A 24512-nucleotide genomic window follows, 5' to 3' on the forward strand; every position below is an offset into this window, starting at 1 on the left:
AGTGACCCACCACAACAGCCCAGTACGGCCAGCCGAGGAACGCATGCGGTGAAATCTCTCCAAAGGGCGGGCTCTGCGGGGCTCTGCGGCGGTGTGCGGGTGCCGAGGGCGGGCGAGCGGGCAGCGGGAAGAGGGGCGGGACGGAACGCGATCGCCGCGGAGCGAAGGGCACGAGCCTGAGGGAGTGGAACACCACCCCGGCGCCAGGCATGCCGGGAGCGGTAGTCTTCCGGCACTGGGCTTCCGGGCGGCCATGTCGCTTTTGCGCGGCATGCCGGGAGCGGTAGTCTTCCGGCACTGGGCTTCCGGGCGGCCATGTCGTTTCGGCGCGGCATGCTGGGAGCGGTAGTCTTCCGGCACTGGGCTTCCAGGCGGCCATGTTGCTTTTGTGCGGCATGCTGGGAGCGGTAGTCTTCCGGCACCGGGCTTCCGGGCGGCCTTTCAGTCTGCACGGCATGCTGGGAGCTGTAGTTTTCTGGCAAGGGTTTTCCCGGCAGCCGTTTTAGTCTGCAGGGCATGCCGGCAGGTGCAGTCTTCCCATATTAGCCTTCTGGGAGACCGTGTTGCGCCTCCCGAGGTGGCGGGAGGTGCGGTTCTCTGTCGGCGGGGTTCCCAGCAGCCGTTCGCGTTGTGCTCTGGGGCAGGCCAGCAGCTGTACTTCCAGGTGCCTGTGCCTTCTCCGCCCTGCAGCAGTGGCCCGCTGGGGGTGTGTGTGTGTGTGTGTGTGTGTGTGGTCCTTACCGGACACACGTCGCTCGGGTGTCGAAAAAGCAGTACTGCACCGTGGCGCATGCACACGGCGGCCGGCCGTGCTCCCTGCTGCCCTCGGGGTGTCCAAAAAGCGGTATTGCACGAAAAGGGGGGGTGCGCGTGCGCACTGCGTTCCGCCGCGCTCACTGCTGCCCTCCGGTGTCCAAAAAGCGGTACTGCACCCGGTGGGGGGGGCGCGCGTGCGCACACAGGCGGCGAGCACATGCTCAGTGCCGGGCGCCATGTTTGCCGCTGCTCTCCGCCGTTTCGGGAACGGGTAAGCGAATGGCGCCTGCTCGTCGCCCCTTCCCGGTGCTCACGGAGCGGCCACGGGCACGGGCAGCCTCGGGGCGCTCGCTGGGAGCCCCGGGCTGCCGCGGCGGGCTGCGGTTCGCACGCGTGAGCCGCCCGGCTGCAGCGCCGCGCCGCGAGCACGCGAGTGCGCCATTGCGGGTCTCGCCTCCCTTCGTGCTCCCCCGGCTCCCCCCTCCCCTCGGGCTCCCCCCTGGCTCCCCCCCGCCCCTCGGGTTCCCCCTCGCTCCCCCCCGCCCCTCGGGCTCCCCCCCGGCTCCACCCCGCCCCTCGGGCTCCCCCTCGCTCCCCCCCTCCCCTCGGGCTCCCCCTCGCTCCCCCCTCCCCTCGGGTTCCCCCTGCTCCCCCCTCCCCTCGGGCTCCCCCTGCTCCCCCCCTCCCCTCGGGCTCCCCCGGCGGCAGGGAAGCAAGATGGTGGCGAGCAGGGAGGGCGTTTTGGTTGTGCGGCGGGTGAGGGCGGAGGCGGCGTGGAGGGAGGGACGTGGGGCCCCCGGTGAGGCGAACGGGCAGGTTCGGGGGTGTCGGGCTGCGTCCCGCCCGCTGCGGCTGTCGCTGCGTGGAGGCGGCGGTGCGGGGCGAGTGGGGGGGGGCGGGCTGGGGCTGGGGCCGGGAGCGGCGGGAGCGCGGGGCAGGGCGGGCTGGAGCGCGGGTGCGACGTTGCGTTTTGCGTGTGCGGCGTTTAGGGCGCCGGTTCGTTGGCGGCGCGGCCGGGCAGGAGCGGGGGGGCAGGCGGGCCCCGGAGCAGGGCTGCGTGGCGGCGTCGGCGGGAGGACGGCTCGTGTGGCGGCAGGCTCGGCCGACAGCGCCGGTAAGTGCCGAGGAGGTTGAAAAGCTCTGGAGCGAGCAGGCTGCAGGTGAATTTGAGTCAGGGCCGATTAGTGCAGCCCCAAGTTATTTCCTTGAGAATTGTGACTAGGCAAGCGAGAAGATGGGCAGAAGAAAGACCCTCCCAGACCCCCGGAGGCCCCCCCCACCGCCAGGCACAGAGTGTGGGCGCCAGCCAACGCGGGCACCAACTGATCGAAAGCCCTGCTGAGCCGCGCCGAGCCCTGCTCCTTGCTGTACAGCTGCCCCAAAGCCATGGGGTTGCCCAGTGCAGCACGTGGCGATGGGTCCTCTGTCGCCTCTGACGTCTGCCCGGGCAGCCGTCTGCTGCACGGGCGTCTGGATGTCTCCAGCAGTGGCCCAGCAGCCTGATGCCTCCTCTTGTCTGGGACACGGGGTCCTTCACAAAAACACAAAGCGTCGCTCAAAATGTGCGCACATACAAAAACAAAGCTCATGGGAAAGAGAAGAAGAACGTGCATGAGTTGAAGTGTTTTGTTGAAAGTAAAATGCAATTTTTTCTCTTTGTTACAGAGATGGAACCAATGACAGCAAATGCTGACAAAGAGAAAAGATGGACAAGCGGTTTTTTTGTGATTAATATCTAAGGGACACAATGAAACAAGGCAGCAAAAATGCAGCTTAGTGGATCCTTGATAGCACCAGCAACTGCTACAGAAGGAGGTGTGCTGGCATGGGTAACTGTTGATAATGACTGTTAGTTATTTCAGCCTCCTGGAAGCAGCACTGAGAACTAAGTAACCCGTTCCTACCCCGTGGATATTGTTAACTGTATCTGCCTTAGTTTTGCTTTGGTTGTTTCTATTTTGTTTTGCTATCGTGCATGCATCTATAGAAAGAGAAAGCTCTAATATTTAATTTTTAGATTCATTGCCATGGCTGAAGTTGAAGAGACCAGAAAAACGTAAGCAAGCTGAAGTAATAAAATCAAATGGAACCAAGTGAGAGCTGTCTCCGTCGCCCCAAAAGGGAAAGCCCGTTCCTCCCGGCGAGGAAGGTTCGCCGTTAATAGCGATCGGAATAACAGATGACCGACATCTAACGGAAGGTGCGTACCCGTTACAAAAAGGATGCTGCGTCCATCCGCTTCTGTGCACGTGACTTTCTGTGTCTGTGAAGCATCGTGCTTTAAGAGCTCCAAGACAGCAAATTATTCTCTTAGGGGAACGAATGGTGGTCAGGTGGCCAGAGTTACTGAAGAGGAAGTGAGGGGGAGGGGGAAGTGTCTGAACTGTAAAATTAGAAGATTGCTTTCAGGAAGGCTCAATTAGTGCAACCCCAGGTTAATTGCCTGGCAATGGTATTTGGGGCAGCAGGAAGACAGCAGCTAGAAGAAAAGTGAAAGCCTTGCGGAATGAAGGCTCCTTCTCATCAGTTCCAACTCCGAGCAATCTTAGGAGGATTTAATTTCCTCCAGCAGCGTTAACCTGGCTTTGCTGGTACCGGCGCACCGTGATGGAAATGACGGGAAAGGAGTCAGGAACGGAACCGGAACGAGGAAGGTGACGCTGCTTTTGCTAAACTGGAAGGAGCGGCCGTAAAATCTGCTGCCCTCAGATTCCCAGGACAAAGCAAGCCTCTTTCAGTAAAGCTTTCCGCATCTGCTGACTCCGTGGGAGCAGCACCGTTAGAAAAGAGCGGTAGGGAAAGTGGGTGCCAGTAGCAGCATCCTTCCATGCCCTTTGGGGCCACAGCAAAAACTCTCCGGCTGTGGGAAAGACTGTTTAGCAGCCGTCTGGGCTGTGACCGCCTTTGAGACTTTTGCCTTTGAGAGCGCAGAGGCAATCCAGCCTGCTCAATTCCCTTTGAAGTAGCTAATGTCAGGGAAGCGAACAGACAGCAGAGTATCGTCTATCCAAGTGGCACAGCGGGCACTAATCTGAACGAGCGGGACAGGGTGGTGGTGGAGGGGGGTTACTGTGCAAGTGTTGCAAGAAGTGGCTCTTCTTGTGCGTGTCTGAAGTGACAGAGCACGGTAGTGCCAAAAATGCGGACACAGAAGGTTTCTGGAAGATTGATCTCTAGCGGCTACTTAGTCCAACTTCCCTTTCACAGCAAACCTGACTGTTGTCATAGCTCCCAAAACAGGGGATTGGGGGAAGCGGTATTTGTGGCTTGCGTATTCTCGTTTACCTTGCTTGTGTATGTGTGTATTAGATCTGCTTTTGTGCTTAGAAACAACTTTGGGTTCTTATGATTTCCTGCAGAGTTTGAATGGTTTTTTTTGTTTTTTGCTTTATACTTTTGTAGGGCGATGGATTTTACTAAGCCTCCATCGACAAGCGCTGGCTGGCAAAGTTACGTCATGTCCTGGCAGAGACTCTTAGGCAAGACGGAGGAGTTCAGCTCCGCAGCCTGCCAGAAGAGCGTCGCCCGCGAGGGGTTGCTAGCCTGGAGTTATAGGTGCTGATGCACATGGCTCGTTCTGTCAGGCGCGAAGAGGTTTGCTTTGGTTGCTGAAATTTTAGCTTGGCTTTGCACCCTGTAGCGGTGGTATTTTTGTATTTATAAATTATGTTAATGCTAGGCGTTCGGCACATCGGGGAACGACTATGCTGCCGTGAAGAACTGCGGGCTCCCGCCCTCAGCCCTTTGCAAGTTATCAGGTGTCAAGAGCGGCCAGGAGACTCCAAATGCCGGCGGAAAGGTTCTCTGCCCGGTCCTGATGAGGAGCCCTCGGCCGTAGGAGGGTCGGTTGTATCCTTACCGGACTTGCGAGTGATAAGCCGCAATTCACGGAGCAGCAGGGGAGGTGGGGGGGAATAGCACCTGGCAGCCCGGCGGCTACGGCATTGCTGTTGCTAGCGGGGCCCCGAGGTCTGTGTGAAGCCTCAGCTGCCTGTTGGGAGCTTTATTTTGGTGTGTTTACCTGGAAAAAGCAGCGAGGGAGGCCTCAAATAAGAATTTTCGTGGCTAGGTGGGTAAGCTGTGAGCCCAGCTGTCTTTGCCTTGCTTTGCCGCTTGGTGTCGTAACAGCGACTTGGGAGCCCGGAATAAAAACTGTTACAGGGCTGAAGGGAGGACCTGCATTTGCCCAGGCTGGGAAACCATCGTTAAAGCTTGGGGGGGGCCAAGCTCCAAAAGGAGACTCTGCAGGTGACCTCGGCGGTCCGATTCGTTTGCAGGCTGACGTTCCGAGGGCCGGCGAGTGGAAGAGGAGCAGCTCAGCCCGTTTGGTTGATTTCAGCGATACTGTTTTAAGGAAGCATGTGAGTACAGAAGGGGTCTGGGAGGGTTTTTGCACAAGACAGGAAAGAGCGAGGAAGACTGGAGAGCGTGGAGAAACTAGGTGCCGCGGGTACTGAAGCTGTGACCAGCTCCCTGTCCCTCTCATCCAGCCCCCGTTCCTCTGTCCGCTTCTCCCCCCTTCTCTTTTGCTGCCTGTCCCTCTGTCTGCCTCCCCTTTCCTTCTTTCCTCTCTTTCTTCTTCTGTCCACCTCCGTGTCCCTCTTTTTCCCTCTTCTGCTCCCCGGTCCTCTGTGCAGCCCTCCATCCCTCTGTGTGGCCCTCGATGCCTCTCCGTCTGTTCCTTTGTGCAGCGCCCTGACCCTGGGGCCGGGTGTCTCTCCTCCTCTTTCTTTCTCCATCCATCTGCCAAGCGCTCTGTTCCCTCCTTTCTTCCGTTGTGCTCCCTGGCCCTGCGTCCGGCTGAAGGTCTGTCGTTCCTTTGTGTTTTGTCTGGTGTGGCAGGCGCCAAGAGGCGGTTGGCGCTTGGCAGAGATGATCAGCAGTGCCCAGAGGGTGCCACCGATCTGCCTGGCTCGGGTCACGTGAGACCCCTCCGCAGCGACTCTGCGTGCGGAGGCGCGGGGCTGTGGATGTGCAGTGGGGGAGCACTAGTGGGCCAGGGGTGCGGTGGGGGATGCGGTGGACAGCAAAGAGGCTCCTGGGGAGGGAAGGTGTCACGGAGGCAGAGAGCAGCAGAGGCTCCGAGTACTCGGGTGTTAGGATGGGTGCTCGTGGCAGGGCGCTCCGGAGCTGCTGCGGTCGTCTGTGCCGCTCGTCGGCGCGGCCCGCGGTTCCTGCGTCTTGGCCGCCTGCGTGCAGACGGGGCTGCCGCGCGGTGCAGCTCGAGTCGTGATCGCGGTGCTGCCATCGAGCCCGCTTTTCTGTCAGGTCTGCCTCTATGCAAACCGGCGTCTTCCCTACGTCAGCCTTGCTCTGCTGCTCTTCCAGGAGCCTGCGCTCGCCTCTGCTTTCTGGCACGCTGTCGTGTCATAGGGCTTTCCAGCAGGGTCTGTCTGACTTGGGCCGCTTGTGTTGTCCACTAGGCAGCCTGAGCGAGTGAAGCAAAATCCTCCTCCTGGCACTGTCCCGGCCAGAGTCAGTTTCCCATCAGCTCAGTCTCTGCAGAGTTTGGAGTTTCTGGAGGCCTTAGTTTTTATCCTGCCTTGGCTGGACGGCGCTTTCTGAGGGTGTCTGTCAGTGGCAGTTTCCCTGAGGAGGATCATCTACCGAAGGCTGGAGGTGGCCAGGTGACTGAGCGAGCCTGATTGTACGTGAGGGTTGCTGTGACATCCCTGTGATGAAACGGAGCCAGAGAGGGTGAGTGAAGCAGCACAGAGGGTCAGTCATAATTGCGGAAACAATTCCGGGCCTTGGACTAGGGAGTAGTTCTAGGAGGGCTGTGCCTCTCAGTAACCGTTCTGGCCGCTTTGCAGGTGCTGAAGCATAGTCCGGCAGTCGAAGGAGCGTTGTCACAGCTGGGAGCTCTGCGGCCGTCCATGGAGGACGAGCTCTGACTTGCAGCGTGGACACAGCTACGTCCTGGGGCTGCAGTGTATGTGAGCAGGGCTGGGAGGTGGAAGCTGGTTTTGCCCTCGGTGGTTACTGGTGTCATTGGCTGTGGCTGTTTGCCCATAGAGCTGAGAGGACCAAAAATATTAATGGTCTGTAGCAGAGATGAATTAGTGCTTGCGGTGTTTCAGGTAGGTTCAGTGGAAGTGCAGCTTAGTGCAATCCTGTGGCGTAATTCTTGTACGTGCTCACGTTTGAATGGTGGCTAAAACCGAGCCTATAAACAGCAGCTGTAACATGATTCTGGTGCGTGTCTTGCTGTCCTGCTGCCCTTCTAAACGAAGGGGAAACTTCTTAAGCTGTGGGCAAACCCCTTGGCTTCTCTGTACTGTTCTCATGCTCATGGGTGCTTTGGTGTTTCTTGCTTAAAGCTGAGGCTTTGAAGTTTTTCACTTAAGGTTTGTTGTTTAGTTTGTTGTTGAGGGTCTGTCGCTCAGGGGTTCTGCTTTGGCCCCTCCTTTGACCTTTTAGTTTCCCCCTGCAAACCTCTCTTGGCCCTCCGCTCCCCTTAGCACCCCTCTAGTGCACTCTGGACTACTCTTTCTGCCTTCTTTGTGTCCCAGAGCTGTCTTCTGGCCCTCAAGTCCCCTTAGGACCCATCTGGTCCGCTCAGGACTCCTCCTGAGGCCTTTGTTATGCCCCGGAGCCCTGCTTTGCTCCTCCAGCCCTCTCAGCAACCCTCTAGTCTGCTCGGGACCCCTCTTTTGGCCAAAATCGTGCCCCAGAGTCCTCTAGTGGCCCTCTAGACCCCCTAGGACTCCTCTAGTGCTCTCTGGACCCCTCTTTGAGTCAGAATTGTGCCCCAGAGCTCTCTTCTGGCCTTCCAGCCCCCTTTAGCACCCCTCCAGTCTCCTCAGAACCCTTCCAGCTGTCTTCCCTGTTCCCCAGAGTGATTTTTTTGGCCATGGAGGCCCCCTTAGGTCCCCTCTAGGGTGTTCTGGACTGCTCTTTTGGCCTTCCTTTTCCCCCAGAGCTGTCTTCTGGCCCTCCAGCCCCCTTTGGACCCCTCTCGTCCCCTCTAGTGCCCCAGGCCCCCTCGCCTGGGGGTCCCTCTGCAGCCGTGCCTGGCCCCCACCCAGCAGCCCTCTGTGAGGCGTCGGGCCCCCCCATGGGTCGCAGTGGCCCCCACAGGTCACAGTGGCCCCGCGGGTGCCCTCTCCCTCCCGGGGCCAGCGCTGGCCCAGTGGCTCGCGACTCCCACGGGAGGAGGTGCTGGTGGAGCAGTGCGTCCGTCCAGGGAGTCCTGCCGCGATGGGGGTGCTGCGAGCGCTCCGAGGTGGGTGCCGGCACCACGCTCGGCGCCCTGCCTGCCGGCACGTTGGTGGGGGTGACGGGGACCTGCCAGTGCCCGCATTCCCGGCTCGGGGAGAGCCAAGGTCACCCGCTTGGGGCCAGCACCAAGCTGCCCCGGGCTGCTCTTCTCCAGGCTGCGCAGAGCTGGCTCCAGCGGCCTCTCCTGTCGCCCCGTGCTCCGGCTGGGGAGATGTTTGCCCGACTCGGGGCCAAGCCCCGCGGCTGCCGGAGCGATGCAAACCCTCCGCTGCTTTCCTTCCAGGTTTCTTCACTTGTGTACGTCCCCAGTCCGGACCTGCACGTGGCGAGGACGGCGGCAGGGTGGCCGGGTCGGTTCCTGTGGCCATCGCTACCTTTGCCGCCGTGGTGACTTCTCTGTTGGACCGGCTGCAAGACGCCAAGGTGAGGCGGAGGCATCTTGCAGGGCTACGTGGGGGGTTCGAGGGCTCCTGGCAGCGCCCCGGCTTCCCCGGGTGCTGAAGGCTGATCTCACCTGACAGCGCCCCTGCCCTGCTGCTGCACCTCGTCCCAAAACGCTGATCCTGCTGGTGGCGCTGGGCAGACGCTCCCACACACCCTCCTTTCCCGCAGGAGGTGTTGGCGTCCCCAGGGTTAGGGTTCGGGTTCGGGTCAGGAAATCCCAGCGCAGGCTTTCTCGCCTGCTCCCGACGGCTGCGCTGAGCGGTGCCGGTAGCTCATCCGCGGCGTTGGCGTAGCAGAGCTGCTGTGGGGCAGCACGTCCCATCGCTGCCGTGTGCGGTGTGTCCCCAGGGTGGCAGAGCGGAGACCTACCGCGAGCTGGAGAGCGTCTTGTGGGGCGACGAGAGCCGTCTGCAGAGCTCTGTCGTGGACAGAGTGATAGCGGTGGCGTGCGAGGACCTGCGAGCGGCCCAGGTGAGCTCGTTCTTGCTGAGGGTGACCCCGGATGCCAGCGTCCAGCCCGGCCGTCCTACGGAGAGGCTTCGGGATGCGTCCTGGCGGGGGGTTGGGGCGGTGACCCAGAGCTGTGCAGAGAGGTGGGGGCGGACTGTTTGTGAGCGAGGGACAGTCGGAGTCAAGTTCCCGGTTCCTTGTCCTGCCTGGAGGCCGAGCCGTGGCAGACGGCCGGTTGTGCTCCTGCCACACGCGAGCTGCTGTCTTCCAGGGTGCGACGGCCGCCGTGAGGACGGCAGCTAGTGACGTCCTGGTGGCGCTGGCCCGCTCCCACTTGCACGACGTGGTGTCGGCGCTGCAGGGCCGCCTGAAGGCCATGGAGGAGATGTCGGAGGAGTTCATCCTCGTCACCCTGCGCAACCTCGCTGCTCGCTATGGTACGGCCCCCCAGCCCACTGCTCCGGGTTACAGTGGGTGCCAGGCAGGAGACGGGGTTCCTGCCCCTGCCCAAAACGGGCTGGGCTGGGCTGGGCTGGGCTGGAGGGAACCCACCGGAGACCAAACGTGCCAGACTCTGCCCCGCACCGTCCTCCCCGTGCCCCAGGGCTTCCCCACGCCCCTCGGGGAAGGCGGCCGGCGCACGGGTGCCCTGGCAGGACCCTTCCCGTGCCGGGGCCTCCCCCAGCGCTGTGGCAGCTCTCCCGTCCCCCTGCCCCCAGCACGGCCCCGCAGCCCTGGCCCTGGCCTGGCAGCGCTGCCAGGGGATGGAGCCCGCGGGCCGCGGCGGCTCTGGCTGACCGGGGCCGCCCGTCCCTGCCCTCTCCGCAGCCCTGCAGTGCGTGCCCTTCGCGGAAACGACGCTGTCGGCCCTGCGCGGCGTGCTGAGCGTGGTGGGGAGCGGCCGGATGCTGAGTGCCGTCTGCGGCGGTGAGTGTCGGCGCCGCGGCAGGGCCCGCGGGGAGGGGAAGGGGAGGGGGCGGCCCTGGGTGCCTCGCCAGGGTCTCGGGGCGAGCACGGCGGGGCTGAGCCTGCAGCGAGCTCCGGCCTCGGCAGCTCCAAACTGCCCTGAACATGCGGGAGCGGCGGGTGCCGCCGGGGTGTCTGTGGGCAGGCCGGGCCGGCGCTCCTTGCAGCTGCCCCGAGCAGCTCCTGGGTCCCTTCCCGGCCTCTGCTCCCGCGCTTGCCTCCCGGTTTTACCTGCCTTTGGCTGAGCTCTGTCCAGTTCTGTTTCCCCCCTGCTCCTCCCTTTCCCCCAGGGCAGCCTGGGTTTGTGTTTGTGGGCTTTAAGGGAGAGCGCAGGGAAGAACTGCCAAAGCCCCCAAGCTTGTGCTGCGGGGCAAACGTTTGGGAAGGGAGAGGCAGGGCTGCAGCAGGCAGCGGTGGAGGGGAGCGAGGCTGTGCGGAGGAGGAGATGTGCTGGGGCGGAAGAGGGGAGAAACAAGGCGACGTTTCAATCCAGCCGTCTCGGACCGTGGCACAACGTGTCCCTGAAGGCAGATCTCCTCGCAACCTGCGCCCCGGCGAGCCTGGCCTGGGCTTAAAGTAGGCCTGGGGGCCGGTGCGAGGTCTCGTGCCGGTCAGGCTTCGAGGCGATCCTGTTTCCCTTCTTGTGCTGCAGCTGTGGAGCAGTGGTGCAGAGGGATAAGCATGTACTTGCGCGAGGGGGAGAAGCATGCCTTCCCTCGCCTGGGGGCTGCCCAGCTCTGCGCCCCCGTCTACCCGCTCTTCTGCTACGCGGGCAGGAACTGGCGGGGCTGTGAGCAGGAGGAGGTGAGTGTTGCTGCTCTCGCAGCCGTGGGCAGCAGCAGCTGCCTGTGGCGGCCCCGAGCCAGGAGCCCGGAGGCCAGGGGCTCCCTGCCAGGAAGGAGCCAAATCCTGGGACCTTTTGGCGGGGCAGGCCGGGGGTGCTGGGAGGAAATGCTCTCTGTGCTGGCGAGCGAGCCCTTCTCACCAGGGGCGACGGGGAGGGGAAAGCCCCATGCGGGAAGGGCGGGCTGGTGTCTGGGGGAGGCGAGCGCTGGAGAGACCCGCAGTCCTTGACGCAGTGTGTCACCGTCCCTCGGCAGGTCAAGCAGGCCGTGCTGAGGGCGATGGGTGCCATGATGGGTGTCCTCCTGCACGCGGAGGAGCACCGCGAGCACGTCTGGGAGCAGCTCCTCTGGCTCCTGCACCAGTATCGTGACGTCTGGGACCCCTTGGGGGTGACCACGGTGAGGCGTTGTGCGGGGCACAGCATGGCTGGGGGCCGTCGGGGAGCTATGGGGTGCCGGGAGGAGCCGGGGCCCTTTGAGCAGGAAAGGGGGAACGGGGGCCTGGGGCTTCCCAGGCTCTTGCTGGAAGAAAGCAGCAAGGCGGGAGGCCCAGGAGGCAGCGGAGAGTCACTGGGGCGAGCGTCTCGGGAGGGGAGGCTGCGCCGCCTCCTGGGGCTGGGGGCGCGCGAGGAGCTCTGCCCTCGCGCCCAGGGCCACGTCCAGCCCCTGTGACAGGGAAAGGTGCGAGGGGGGCGATGTGCCGGGAAAGGCCATCCCGGTGGGGCCACGCAGAGGAGAGAGACCTCGCAGTGCTGCTCTGCGGGAAGGACGAGCCAGAAGCTCCGTGCGGGGCTGGGGTTTCCCTGGAAGTGGGTTCAGGCCGTGGCGCCTCCCAGCAATGCTGGTTTCTCCCTTTCTGGGCGGCTCGCGGTGACAGCCGCCCTCTCCCTCCGGCACTCCTTTGCAGACTCTCGGCTATTTCCTGGGGGCCGTGGCGGGCGTTCAGACCCACTGCCCCGGGCCAAGCTTCTGGCCGTCAATGCTGCTGTGCACCAGCAGGTAAGGTGTGACGCTGCATCGCTGGCCTGGGGCTCCTGGGCCGCCTCGGCTGCTGCACAGCTCTGCGTGTGCCCGGGGCTCTGGGCTTTGGCCGTGGGTCCGTGCCCAGAGCTGCTCGTGAGACGAGAGCTGGCAGCGCAGTTTCTTTGCTGTCCCTTTCCATGCCGATCCGGCTTTCTCTGAAACGCGCCTTGTTCCCACAGCTCTGCGACGAGATCGAGCTGCCCGGCCCAGAGCACAGAGCAGAGCTGTGCCGCTGCATCACGCTGCTGGGTAAGGAGAGGAGAGCCAGCGCCGCGCCACCGTGTCCCGGCAGCTCTTTCGCAAACCTGCCCGTGTGGGAAGGCACTGGTCACTAATGCCAAGCGTGATTTCTTCCCCACAGCCCAAATATGCCCGGAGGAGACGATTGTCTTCCTGTACTGCAAGCTGAGGAACGGGAGCAAGGCCGATCGTGTGGCAGCCATGGAAATGCTGCAAGCTCTGGTGCGCTCTGACGGTCAGTAACATGGGCCGGAGTACTGGAGTCCCTACTCCATTGCTGGGATGCTGCTGCTTCCTCTGACATCCCAATCTGGCCCCGCTTTTCTGTCCCACTTGTGTACAAAAAGCCGTGGAGCCGTGACGGCTCCCTCCGGAAATGGGGGCTCGGCCTCAGCGCAAGCCTCTCCTTGTCTCTTGCAGCCCCCGACACGAGGGAGAAGCTGCCCCTGTTCGCCAAGCTTGCGCAGTCTGTGTGCCGCGACACCACAGCCCAGGTGAGCTGGTTTGGGCAGGGCCGGTGCTGCCGTGGTGGCAGAGCAGCCCTTTCCCCGGGGCAGAGCCTGGCGAGGCCGTACCAGGAGGCAAAGGCAGGACCGGGGGCTAGAGCCCGGTGGCGGCCACGGAGCGAGGGCTGCTGCTGCACCCTCGTCGCCTCGGCCCGGCCAGAGGGGCTGCAGTGCCGCAAAGGCAGCTCCCCTCGGGGTTTGGGCCGGGGTCGTGACTGCGGCCTCCCCGGCAGGTGAGGAGGGAAGTGCTGCATTTCATCGGGGAGCTGCTGCACTCCAGTGCCCCGGGCTGCTCGGCGTGGGACGTGGTGGGGCACATCTTCAGCGAGTTCAGCCGGGCCTCGGGCAGACTGGTAAGGGCAGAGCGCGGCGCCGGGGCTGCCATGCCCCAGCGGTGCCGCACTGCCGTGGGCATCCCTGGCAGCGGGGAGCCCGGTGCAGCAGGACCACTGGCGCCGGTGCTGCGGTGGGAGCGGCCTCCCTGTCACCGTGCGCCGCAAGGTCTGGGAACAGGCAGTGACGAGTGTTTCCCACCTCTGTCTCGCAGGCGACAGGAAAACTTAGTGCGGTGGAAGCCCGGGAGGAAAGGGCTATTCAGTGCCTGTGCGTGCACGTCCTGGGCACGCTGGACATCTCTGCAGGAGCAGTGGCCAAAGTCAGTCATCCTCTGCTGCTGCTGCTGCTTGTCTGGGGACACTTTTCCTCGCCCTCCCCGTGGCCCGAACCTCTCCCCTGACAGGCTGCAGAGCTCGCGCAGCTCACGGAAACGCTTCCGTCCTTTCCGTCTGCGAGCTCCCTGAGCGGTGGGGTTGGCGGTACCCGAGGCTTTCCCCTGTGCACCGGGACTCCCCATCTTAGCCACTAAAGCAGCCAAGAAGAGCTGGGGTTGAGCTGTGTGGGGCCGCACTTGCTCGTCCAGCGCGTCTGCGCTGCCTGGAGCACCGCTGGGCGCGCGTCTTGGCTGCGTCCCGCAGAGGAGCTGTAGGGGCTGGCGGGGCCGTACGCCTCCTGCGTCCCCTTGCAGCGGGGAGGTGAACTGCCCCTGGGGTGAGCTGTGCCGGCAGCTCTCGCCAAACGGGCAGCCAGAGGGAGGGGGAAAGCGGCATGAAGCAAGGTGGGCGAGAGGGAGAGAAGGTGGAGGAGGAAGTCGGGGTGAGACTGAGTTAGGGAAGGAGCGAGGCCGAGGGGCCGGTGCCGAGAAGCGGCAATGACAGGGGAACTGGGAGGGAGAGGCGGAAATGCCGGCGTGCCGAATGGCCTGGTTCTTGCCTGCAGCTCCTGTGGCCGAGGCTGCTGCGGTACGTGGTGCCAGCCGAGTACACGGGCATGCTGGTCCCGCTCTGCCGCTGTCTGCGTGCCCTGGCCGAGAGACAGGAGAGAGCAGAGCGCGAGGAAGAGGAGGCGGCGCCCGAGGCCCTGGAATCTGAGGAGCAAGGTGGGGAGCAGAAAGACCTGGCGCGCTGTGCTGGGCTGGGTGGGCGCGGGGCAGCGCGTGTCCCTGTGTCCCCTGCCAGCCCCACACAGGAGGCCTGGGGCAGCGCAGGGCAGAGCGGTGCCCGTTGCTGGGTGCGAGGGCTCTGCCCTGCGCGCCCCTTCCCTGGCAGAGGTGCCTGGTGCTCCTGCATCCAGCTCTTGCCGGACCCAGGGGCTGGTTCCTGCCGTGCCGGAGCTGCCTTTGTCAGCAGCTGTTCAGCGCGGGATCCCGGCAGGGCTGGTGTGGAGGCAGCACAGCCGGGGTCCCCTTCAGCCCCGCGCGGGGGCATGGGACGTGGCGCGGGCAGGGCAGGGCAGGGCACAGTGGGGCTGGGCATCTCACGCAGCCTTTCTTTCTGCCCACAGCTGCTCTGCCGGCTCCCCAGGCCCTGCTGGCTCGCCTGCTGGTGAGTAGCGGGGCCCCGGGGAAGAGCTTTTGGGGCCAGAGCGAGGGGAGAGGGTGGGAGAGATGGTGCCGAGGCCGGTGCCAGGCGCCCCGGGAGGAGGCAGGAGCGTGTTGGAGGGTGCCTGAGCCTCCCTGCCCGTCAGAGACTCCCGCTCCTCCTGGGGGATGGCAGTGCCCAGGCGAAGCCATCGGCTGCCTGCTGCCAGCCAGGGCAGTGCCGACTTCCCTGCCTGCGGGGCAGCCGCGGCTCCTGGGGCAGGTGTGAGCCCGTCTCTCTCCTGCCCTGGCCTAGGTGGTGGCGGCGGTGGCTCCGCACACAGGCGGTGGCCGTGGAGCCGCGGCCCTGCAGCTGCTGCAGGCGCTGCCCGGCACGATCCATGGAGCCGTGGGGGCGAGCTGGGCCGCGGAGATCCCCCTGCTGCTGCAGCACCTGGCAGGTAAAGTGCCGGCGGGAGGGAGAGGCTGGGGGCGGAGGGGGCAGCAAAATGCTTCAGCTCTCCAGCCTGGTGGAGGGCAATGGTCCCGGGTTTGCTGGCGCTTGTCAGCCCCGTGGCCTGAGGCTTTGGGGCGTCAGACTGCAAAGGAGACCTCCGGGCTCTCCCGTGCTGCTCGCTGGGATAACAGCAAGGACTTTGCTTCCTTGGGCTTTGCAGGAACAACCGCCGGCTCCCTGGATGCGGCCGAGTGGGAGAGCCTTCTGCTGAAGGTACGACGTCCCTGAGGGGGTCCCAGCTGGATGGGGCAAATGAGGGGGCAGGAAAAGCGGTGGGAGGAACCTGGGGGCTCCCTGTTCGGGCACCGAGCAGCACGGGCACTTCCTGAGCCCCCGGCACCTGCCCTGGCCATGGGTGCTGCCCGCTCAGAGGAGCCGCTCTCGGCACGTGGGGCACGGCTGAGCACGAAGGCAGCCGAAGGCCGGGGCAGGGGCTTCTGGAGTGGCCCCATGCCGTGGCACCACCTGCTTCTGGCGTGTGCGGAGCCCAGGGGACTCAAGTGGCGCGTTAGGGGAAGAGCGAGAGGCAGGTTGCAAGAGGGGCGGGTGGGGAGACAGACTGTCGTGAGGGGGAGCTCTGCCCCGACAGTCTCTAGGGCCACTTGGATGTGCAAAAGGCCCTGGCCAAGGGCAGGGGAGCGTTTGCTTCATCTCCTACTTTGCCCTAGTTTCTGCGAACGTCGCTGGAGGTCATCAGGAGCGAGGCCTGGACCATGGGCCTGAGCCGGGAGCTGAGCCGGCAGCTGGGCAGCTCTCCCCGCCTGTCCTGGGAGAAGGTTTGTTCCCTGCGTGGCGTCGCTGCCGCTCACGCGCCCCGAGGGCTGCGGCGGCGGAGGCGCGGGAGGCTCAGGCCAGGGCGAGGGCTGGCGGTGGCGCTCTGCCCCGCGGGCTGGTTTCCCTGCTGCCCACTCTTTCCCCAAGAAGGTGCTCGCGCTCCCCTCCGTGCTGGGCTGGTGGCAGGGCTGGGCTGGCCACCGGCCGCTGTTGGGGCTGGCGCCGCGGGCACCGGCACAGTGGGGCTGCCGTGGCCTGGCCCTCTCCTGCCAGGCCGGGCTGTCACCGCAGCTGGGGCTCGGCCTCTTCTCTTGCAGCGGTTCCTGTACAAGGCTCTCGGCACGGCCCTGGCAGCTTGCGGGTGCCTCCGCCACGTGCGAAAGCAGACGCTGGCACATCTGAAAGCAGCCAACTTCGTGGAGCTGTGGGAGGCACAGGTGAGGTTTTCTCATGTCGCCCTGCTTTCCCGAGTGTCCCCTGCGTGTCCCCGGGGCAGAGGGGCCCTGCATGCCCTGCTCCAGCCCTTGCTGGCGTTCTGTTCACGCCCGTTTCCCTGCGGAAAGGTCCTGCCTGGCCGGTGGAGCTGGCCAGGGCTGGGCGTTGGGGCTGGAGTGACTCCCTGTTTCTGCTGCGTTGCAGGGAATGGTTTCGGTTGTGTCCCGCTGTGCCGAGAGCCACTTCCAGCTGGCCTTGTTCTTGGTGAAGGAGTTCACGGGGACTTTGAAACACCAGAAGGTAAAGAGCCTGTGGTGGTGGTGTGGGGAGCTGCTGGGAGGTGCGTGGGGAGCTGCGCCACCGGTCGGACGCAGGGCAGCTCTCGCCTCGGGAGCGTGTGGAGTCCCGGGCACAGCGGGGCCGCGGGCTGACGTCTCGGTGCTTCTCCGGCGACCTCCCGGCAGAGCGACACGGTGAGGACCCGCGCTACTCGCGCTGCGCTGATGGTGACGTACGGCCAGATGGCACTGCGCGCCCCCAGGGAGCAGCTGCTCGCCCACGTTGAGAGAGACGTGGTGGGGAACGTCCTGCAGCTCTACCGCGAGGGCTGCCAGGTGGGTGCTTGGGGCGCAGGGCAGAGCCGGCCGGGTGCCGCCAGCTCCAGCCTCTCCTTGCCCTTCCCGTGCGCGCCTCTCCCGTCGCAGCCGTGCCAGCACTGCTCGCCCTGCTCCCTTGGGCAGGGGTCCGCAGGGTCTTTCCGGCCGGCAGCGGGGCAGCTGCTTCCCTCCCCTTGGGAGGCTCCTTCCCAGGAGGGGAGAGAGGTTTCCTTGCTGGGGCGCAGGTGCCGAGCTGGGGTCCGCGGGGTTCCCGGAAGGCATAGTGTCCTCCCCGTGCTGTGCTTGGAGGCAGATTCCCCCCAGCCCCGCTGCTCTTTCCGCCCTCGGACCTGCGAAGAGCTCAAAGTGTGTTTTTCTCCTCTGGGATCAGGATGCACAACTGAAGCTCTCCCTGGCGCAGAGCGTCACGGAGATCAGCCTTGCCATCCAGGCTGCGGTCACCGGCCCCGGGTTCGAGCTCTGCTGCAAGCGGGAGCTGCTGCAGACCCTGCTGGTGAGTGCCCAGAGCTGGGACCGTTGCCCAGGGCAGCTGTGGGCTCTGCATTTGCGCAGAGGTGCGATGGTCTCCCGGGGCATCGCACAAACTCCCACGGGCCCCGAGCCATGTCCCAAACCGTTGGGGGACATGGGTGCTGGCGCTCGGGGCTGTGGCGGGGAAGCGTGGTGCATCCGGGCGCCAGGGAGCTGCCGCCTCGTCCCACGGGACCCTTGCGGGAGCCGTGGGGGTGGCGGGGCCGGTGCCTGCGGGGTCTGGCAGAAGAGCCTACGGCCAGGACGGGTGGGAGGGCTCTCCCGCGCCGCTGCCCACTTTGCACGTGTCTGCCTGTGACTTGCAGGAGGTGATTCAGGAGGAGCCCCAGGAGTCCCCGGTGCACCCCCGGGCCCTCGTGGCCATGAAGCAGTTGAGGTAGGGTCTGTCCCCGGGCTGTGGGAGTCGCTGCGTGGCCCAGCCCAGCTGGCTGGCGTGGCTGGGGCTGCGGGCGTTGGATTTGGGGCTGTCAATGGGGACAAAGGCAGTCGTCCTCTGACTCGCTCTGGAGAGTGCTGGTAAGCCCCTTCTCTTTCTTCCCTCCCTTTTTTCTCCTGGCAGCAAGCTGCAGCCCCATCTGAGCAGGGAGGAAAACTGCAGCCTCCTGGCTCAGTGCTGCCAGGGCGTCGTGTGCCTCCGTCGCCCGGAGCAGACGGACGTGAGAGGGGAGACGGCGGCGGCTGCTCCACGCGCCCTGGTACCCGCTGGCCCTTCTGGGCCACCCCTCAGTGGGGGCCCAGCTCCCGGCGCCCTGCGCTCTGGCAGCTGCTGGCTGCGCTGGCATCTCCGTGGGGTGCCCGGCCTCAGCCCCCCTTTCTGGTGTCAGGGTGTGCAGGCGCCCTCTCTGCGAGCGCTGGGCCAGTTCATGGCAGCCCTTCTCCGCGCAGAGCTGGCCCCCATCTGCCTCAAGGACATGGTGCAGGTGAGTGTCCCCGGGGCGGTAGGGAAAGCGTCACCGCTGCCAGAGTGGGGCAGAGCCGTGGGGATCCCGCCTGCAGGGCTGGTCCAAGGAGGGGAGCTTCCCTGTAACTAGGTGCAACACCCAGACTGGTGGACAGTGAAATGGTCCTAGTTTCAGGCTCCCTTGCCCTGATTTCACATCCAAGCTCTTCCCATCGGCTACAGCTTCCTTGCAGGCAGCTCGCAGTGTCCTGCAGCCCCCTAGAGCAGCCAGAGCCTCTCCCCAGCCGCAGTTGTGAGCGAGGGGCGCTGCACAGGTCAATGCTGCCTGTGGCGAGAGCAGCCTGGGCTGAGGCCGGAGCAGGGAGGTTCCCGTGGGGAAGGGCTCCTCGCCCGGGGCCGGGGCACCCGGAGAGACTGGGGCTGTGGGGTGGCAAGGCCGGGAAGGGAGGGGGCTGGCGAGGGTCACTGGGCAGAAAAACGCCCATGGTGAGACAGGTCTGCCCGTGCCCAGGTTCTGCGGCGCTGGCTTGCCTCGACCCACGCGTGCGAGCGGGAGAGGGCCCTGCAGGTGTGCGTCCAGCTGCTGGGCGCTTACGAAGACGGACGCGAGCACAGGGTGAGCGGGGACGCCACGCACGGGGAGCTCTGCCTCGGCGGGCGCCGGACTTCGGGTCTCCCGGGGCCGTGGGGCAGCCCCTCGTTCACCCCTGGCTCAGCCACGGCTCGGGGGCAGCACGGCCGGGAGAGGGCGAGCGGCCGCGGGGCTGACGGTGACCTTTTTGCCTGCCTCTTGCTCCCGCAGCGAGACCGCGCCTGCGAGCAGTTCGGCTCCCTGGCGGGACTGCTGGGGCCTCTGACGTGCGACGTGTCAGCCGTGTCCCGACAGCGGGCAGCGACCTGCCTTGGCCACCTGCTCCAAATAGGAGGTGAGGAGAGCGGCGCAGGGCCGTCCGCCACTGCTGTCTGAGGGCAGGACGTCGTCCCCGGTGCCAGAGACCGTCCCCCTCCGCGGCTGGCCCCTCGCCTGGCTCGCGAACCCACTGTGCCATGTTGGGGGGGCCCTGGCTTCGCGTGGCCTTCGCCGCCCTCCCTCAGATCCTCCGTTATCCGCACGTGGGGCCAGAGGTTCGCTCCCTGCAAACGTGACTCCCCTTTCTCCCAGCTCCAGCTGAGACCACAGACGTGGTGCCCTGGACCAACGAGATCGGGCACCTGTGTGAGAGACTCGGCACCGTCACCTCCGAGTCTCTGCTGGCGACCTCCGCCAACATCGCGAAGGTAACTGGCCCCTGAAACGTGGGGTGGGGGCCTGGTGACGGGCTCCTGCCCCTCTCCCTGCTCCCTGCAGGGTCTCGTGCCGTTCCCCGAGCGAGCTGTCGCGTGGGGACATGTGGCGTGAGCATGGAGCAGCAGGCTGGAGATGTGTCTGTCCTTTTGCTCCACGGCAAAGGAGCAGATGCCATGATGTGTGTGTGTGTGTGAGTGCACTGCTCTCAGGACATGAGTTTTGCATCCGAGCAACCTGGGACGTGGTCTCTTGTGTTTCTGATTTCTCCCCAGCTTGTTTGCAAGTATTTCCCCCGAGGCCAGGCCACAGACTTCGTGAGCACCGTCGTGGAGAGCTTGCTGTGCGCCAGGCGCGTGTGTGCGCGGGCCGCTGGGCGGTGGACGCTCACCTTTCTGGGGGAGTGCGGAGAGCAAATATTCCAGGAGGAGGTAAGAGAGGCATTTTTTTGCATTTGCCTTTGGCTGTTCTCTGTTGTTGGCTGTTGGCCCCGAAGAAGGACGGGGAAAAGACGCACCGAGCCGTTCTTTCTCGCCTTCCTCCTTTCAGGTGCCTGAACTCGTGCGCATCCTTTACACCTGCCTGCAGAGCACCCGGCAGAGCACCCGCAGGCGCTTCGTGCTGCGGGCGATGTTCCTCCTGGTCCGCTCTCACCAACAGCCGGTGCTCAACAGCCTCCTCCAGAAGCAGCTGCCCACAGACAGGTCTGCGCGCTGGCCCTTCCCCCTGCCGTCAGCCCCAGCCCCAGGGCGCGCCTGCGTGGGGGGTCCCGGTCGGAAGCAGGTGGTTTTTCCCCAGGAAAGGCTGAGCGCTGCAGGACCGTGGGCCAGTGTCTCTGCCCTGACGCGGGCCTTGCCAGCCCCGTTGCAGACAAGGAGAGCGTTTGGCCTCTTGTGAGGACGTCACAGGTAGCTGAGGATAGGGGCTCACGGGCAAGCGTCTGTTCCCTTGCAGCGACACGGTGGAGGTGTGGAGGAGCCTAGGGAGAAGCGCCCTGGGACGCCAAGTCCTGGAGCGCTTAGCCAAAAAATTGAGGGCAGCTGGAAAGAGCAGCCACGGGAGCGACTGCCGCACTCAGGAGCTGGGCAGCAGCCAGGCTGCCTTGGAGCCTCGCACGGTACGGTCAGCGGCAGAGGTGTTAGTGCTGCTTCGCATCTACTTTCCAACTCGTGCTTCAGCGCGAGGGAGTTTTGTGCCCTGTGCGAGCGCCGGTGGAGCCTCGCAGGGTGCTGTGCCGGGGCGGTGGCAGCGTTAGCGGTGTGGGGAGCCAGGACAGTTTGCTGTTGCTGGGCCACACGGCCATCGCCGCAGTGAGAATTGGAGACAGTAAAAGCCCCCAGGCTGGTGGGGGGACGTGGCCAGTGGGAAAGCCCTTGTTTTACCAGGTGGTTCTTGGCTGAATTTCTCTGTAGATCACCCGCGCCCTCTCCGAGGTAGTGTCCGTCCTGCGGAGCAAGAGGCTGGTCCAGCACCTGCTTCCCTGCCTGCTTCCCGGCCTCCTGGGGCAGGTCAGCGAGACGCTGGGGGAGGAGATGGCGCTGTCCCTCGGGGAGCCGGGGAGCGATGACACACCGGGCAGGTGAGGAGGGGCAGGGGCAGGGCTGGCCTGTGGCCCGGGTCTTTGCTCGTGTGGTTCGTGGCCTTGCAGGCGCGCCCGACTGTCCCGCTGGCGCTGGGCTGCCTCCGTGGGGAGGCAGGACTGGTCGCTGCAGGGCAGCGTGCCTGGGGATTTGGCCGCAGCGTGGCCGTTCCCGCCCGTAGACTCTGTGTGGCCAGCCAGGGGCTGTCGCGGAGCTCCCCATAGCGCCGTGCTCTGCCCGCGCTCCCGCTGCGCAAGGGCAGGAGCAAGTCGGTGCTGTGCGCCGCCTGCAAGGTGCTCTCCACAAAGCGCTGCTTAGCAGAGCCGCTGGGGATTGCCCTGGGCATCTGGCATGGAGTCAGCCGAGGGAGCCTGGGTTTTCTCCTGCCGTCCGTGGGTTTGGGGCAGGACAAAGGATGAAAATGCCGGTTTTTGGTTAGCTTGAGACTTGAAGGCTGCAGAGTGTCATTTCAGGGGTACTTTGCCTCTCCCTCAGTGGAGTTTAGGATGAGCAAACAAACAGCTCCTATAGCGGCGGAGCTGTTCTAGCTCTGCTAAAGAGAAATCTTCCCCCAAACTTCTGTGACCGGAGATTTCTTGGGTTTTTTTTTTTTACTAGACTATTTGTGGAGGCGATGGAGCTGGTGCTGGCAAAATGCCTGGAGGAGCGATGGCTGCAGCTGCTCCGGGAGCAGGGAGTGTGGGCGTCCCTGGCAGACCCCCGGGCTCACACCGCTGGTGTGTGTCTCCTGGCGAGGTGAGAGCCGCCGGGATGCGCCCTGCCGTGTCGTGGGGGCTGTCCTGGGGAAAGGGCTGCTGAGACCTTCCTGAAGCGCCCGGGAGCTCTGCTGAGGTGCAGAGCAGCATCTGCGTCAGAGCGGGAGAAGTTGGGAGTCGCGGCCCGTGGCCGGCCCACAGGATCGTGTGTCATAAGCCTGCTTGTGCTTTGCGCGCAGTGTGCTGCTCCGCGCGGAGCTCGTCCCGCAGCGCCTGGTGCAGAGCCTCTTCCCGTGGTTGGATTCGCGCTCGACCAACCTGCGGCTCACGGCCACGGCTTTCTTTGCTGAGGTGAGGCAGCAGCAGGCAGGGAGGGCTCGGAGGGGTTCCTGCGTCCTGCCTGGTGTGAATCGCACCCGATGCTAGTGGCCATGTGGCTTGATTGCAGCTGATGAAGGACAAAGTGGTGGAGGAGAGGAAGCTCCTGAAGCCCCTCTTAGAGGCCTTAGCAGGAAGATCACGGGACCCCGTCAGCGCCATGCAGCAAATGGCCGTGAGAGGCGTGGGCAACATGGCCAGTGGAGCGCCCACGAAGGTGAGATGGCCTTTCCTGGGCTCCGAGCGCAGCCTGAACTCGCGAGCTGCCAGTGGAGAGCTGCCTGGGGTCTGAGGAGCCTGGAGAGACGAGCTGAGGCAGACGCGGGGCTGTGCTAAGGCCACGCTCCTCGCTCTGATGTCAGCAGGGTGGCAAAGGGGACGCTGGGTGCAAGTTGGGGCTCCCTGGGCTGGGGTTTGCTCTGGGCTTGCTCTAGCAAGCGCAGCGGTGAAGAGCAGCGGTGAGAGGCAGGAATAGTGAGCAGCTCGTGTGCCCGTTGCTTTGCAGCTGCGGAGGCACAGCGCAGCCGTGGTGGAGGTGCTGCTCGGGGGCCTGGAGGACGTGGCCGGCGCAGAGGTGGCTGCCGAGAGCCTGCTGGCGCTGGCGAAGGTGCTGGGGCAGCTGAAGGCGAGGGCCGTGGGCTCTGCCTTTGAAGAGATCGCCAGGTCCACCCGGGCGTTCTTGGGGGCGGTAAGTGAAGCCGCTCGTTCTCCTGTTGGCAGGCGAGAGCCGTCCCGGTGCCGCCGTCCCCTGCGGACAGCGCCCCGGTGGTGCCGAGCGGTTTGTACACGGTGCCCTCGTTAGCAGCCTGCCAGACGGGCTTTCTCGATTGCAGGAGGAAGAGGTTCTGCGCTGCTCGGCCTTCGACCTCTACAGCGCCCTGGCCTCGTCCGCCTCGGGGAGGAGGTCCTTATTCCGCAGAGAGGTGCAGGAAGCATTTCCCAGCCTCGTGCTGCACCTCCGGGACCCGGCCCCGGCCGTCTCCAATGTAAGAGCCCCCGGAGCGCCTTGCAGAGCCGCAGGAAGCCCCGTGGCGCCAGCAGAGCCGTGGTGCCGCTCCTGCCTGCGCAGGGCTGCCGGCGTCTGCTCAGACCCCTGCTTGGACGCTGCCGTGGTGAGGTTTCTCCCTCGGCACCCAGGCAGGCGAGCAGCATCCCCGTGACAGGACCCGACGCTCTTTTCCAGGCATGCAAGGTCGCTCTCCACCTGTGCGCCCCATTTCTGGGGTCGAAGAGGGTGCGGCGGCGCATCGCTGCGAGCGCTGGGCTGAGCGCGGCCGAGCTGCAGGACGAGGTCTGCAGTCACCTGGTGAGTGAGCTCTGCGCTGGGGCCTGCGTCCCTGCGGCCGGATGCCCCGCGGCTCCTGCACCGCAGGGCCGCCCAGCCGTGGGTGGGCAGAGGGGCGTTGGCAGCTGGAGACGAGCTCCCACGTCCCTGCTTTTCCCCAGGCCCGAGACTGCCCCGCGCTGCTGGAGAGGCTCTTCAGCACGGCCCAGAGCTGCTGCACGGGGAGCTACCAGGCGTCGCAGGCGGCAGCCGTCATCGTCCTGGGTGAGAGGCAACACCGGGCTCTCGCGCTCCTCCCGGCTGCGTCCCCGGGTCGGGGTCAGGGTCCAGGGCCGGGGTTGGGGTTTAGGGCTAGGGCCATGTCCTGACAGCTGCGTTTCCCCGTGTGCCAGGCGTCCTCCAGGACACCGCGCCAGCCGAGTGACTCCAGCAACGGGACCTGGCGTTCCTGTTGGGAGGTATGTGATAGTGGCCGGGCTCCCGCCTCGAGGGACAGGGAGGCATCCGGAGGCCCCGTGGGTGCCGGGCCAGGGACGCTGGTGCTGAAAGCCAGCGCCCGGGGCGCCCAGGCTCCTGGCCAGGGAAGCCGCCCCCGGCTGGGCTCCGTGGGGAAACGGCTGCCAAGCACCCATGGTGCCTCCCTGTATTGTCTTTGCAGCTCAGCAGAGGCGGCAGCGTGCCGAGGCCTCCTGTGCGCAGCGGGCGGCAGCCCCGGTGCCCTGCGCTGGGGGACCCCAGCACCCCGGGGCAGGAGGGCAATAAAGCTCCGTCCACCCAGGGAAGGTGTCGGCTGTGTCTGAGCTCTCTGGAGGTCTTGCGCTGACCCCGGCCCTGCCGCCCCCAGAACATGGCCCTGGTGCCCCCCAGCCGATCCCTGCCCAGGGACACAGCCTGGGGGGAGTAGGGACACGGGGGAGCGGAGAGACCGGGGGTGAGTGGGGGGCACTGGGGGGCAGCGGGAGGTGCCTGGGGGCTCCGGGGACACCGCAGGGCACTGGGGGGCACTGAGGTGGGACTGGGGATGAGAGGGGCCCTGGGGATCCTGGGGGAAGTGGAGGGACCATGGGGCTACGGGGGGCCCCAGGGGTCACTGGGGAGGCACCTGGGGGTGAGTGCAGACCTGGGGGCGGAGCTGCTCTCCAGGGGCGGGGCCAGGAGCGTGGGGCGGGGCCAGGAGCATGGGGCGG

General features: G+C 65.2%; 1 long non-coding RNA gene across 1 annotated transcript; it reads left to right on the plus strand.

The window, feature by feature from the left end:
- Positions 1–23229: 23229 nt before the first annotated feature.
- On the plus strand, positions 23230–24067 carry LOC136991430 (uncharacterized). Its single transcript, XR_010883617.1, has 4 exons — positions 23230–23346; positions 23487–23589; positions 23718–23783; positions 23984–24067. It is a non-coding gene; the product is annotated as an uncharacterized lncRNA (long non-coding RNA).
- The last annotated feature ends 445 nt before the right edge of the window (positions 24068–24512 follow it).

The sequence above is a fragment of the Apteryx mantelli genome, chromosome 2, assembly GCF_036417845.1.
Source record: "Apteryx mantelli isolate bAptMan1 chromosome 2, bAptMan1.hap1, whole genome shotgun sequence".
In the NCBI taxonomy this organism is placed as follows: Eukaryota; Metazoa; Chordata; class Aves; order Apterygiformes; family Apterygidae; genus Apteryx; species Apteryx mantelli.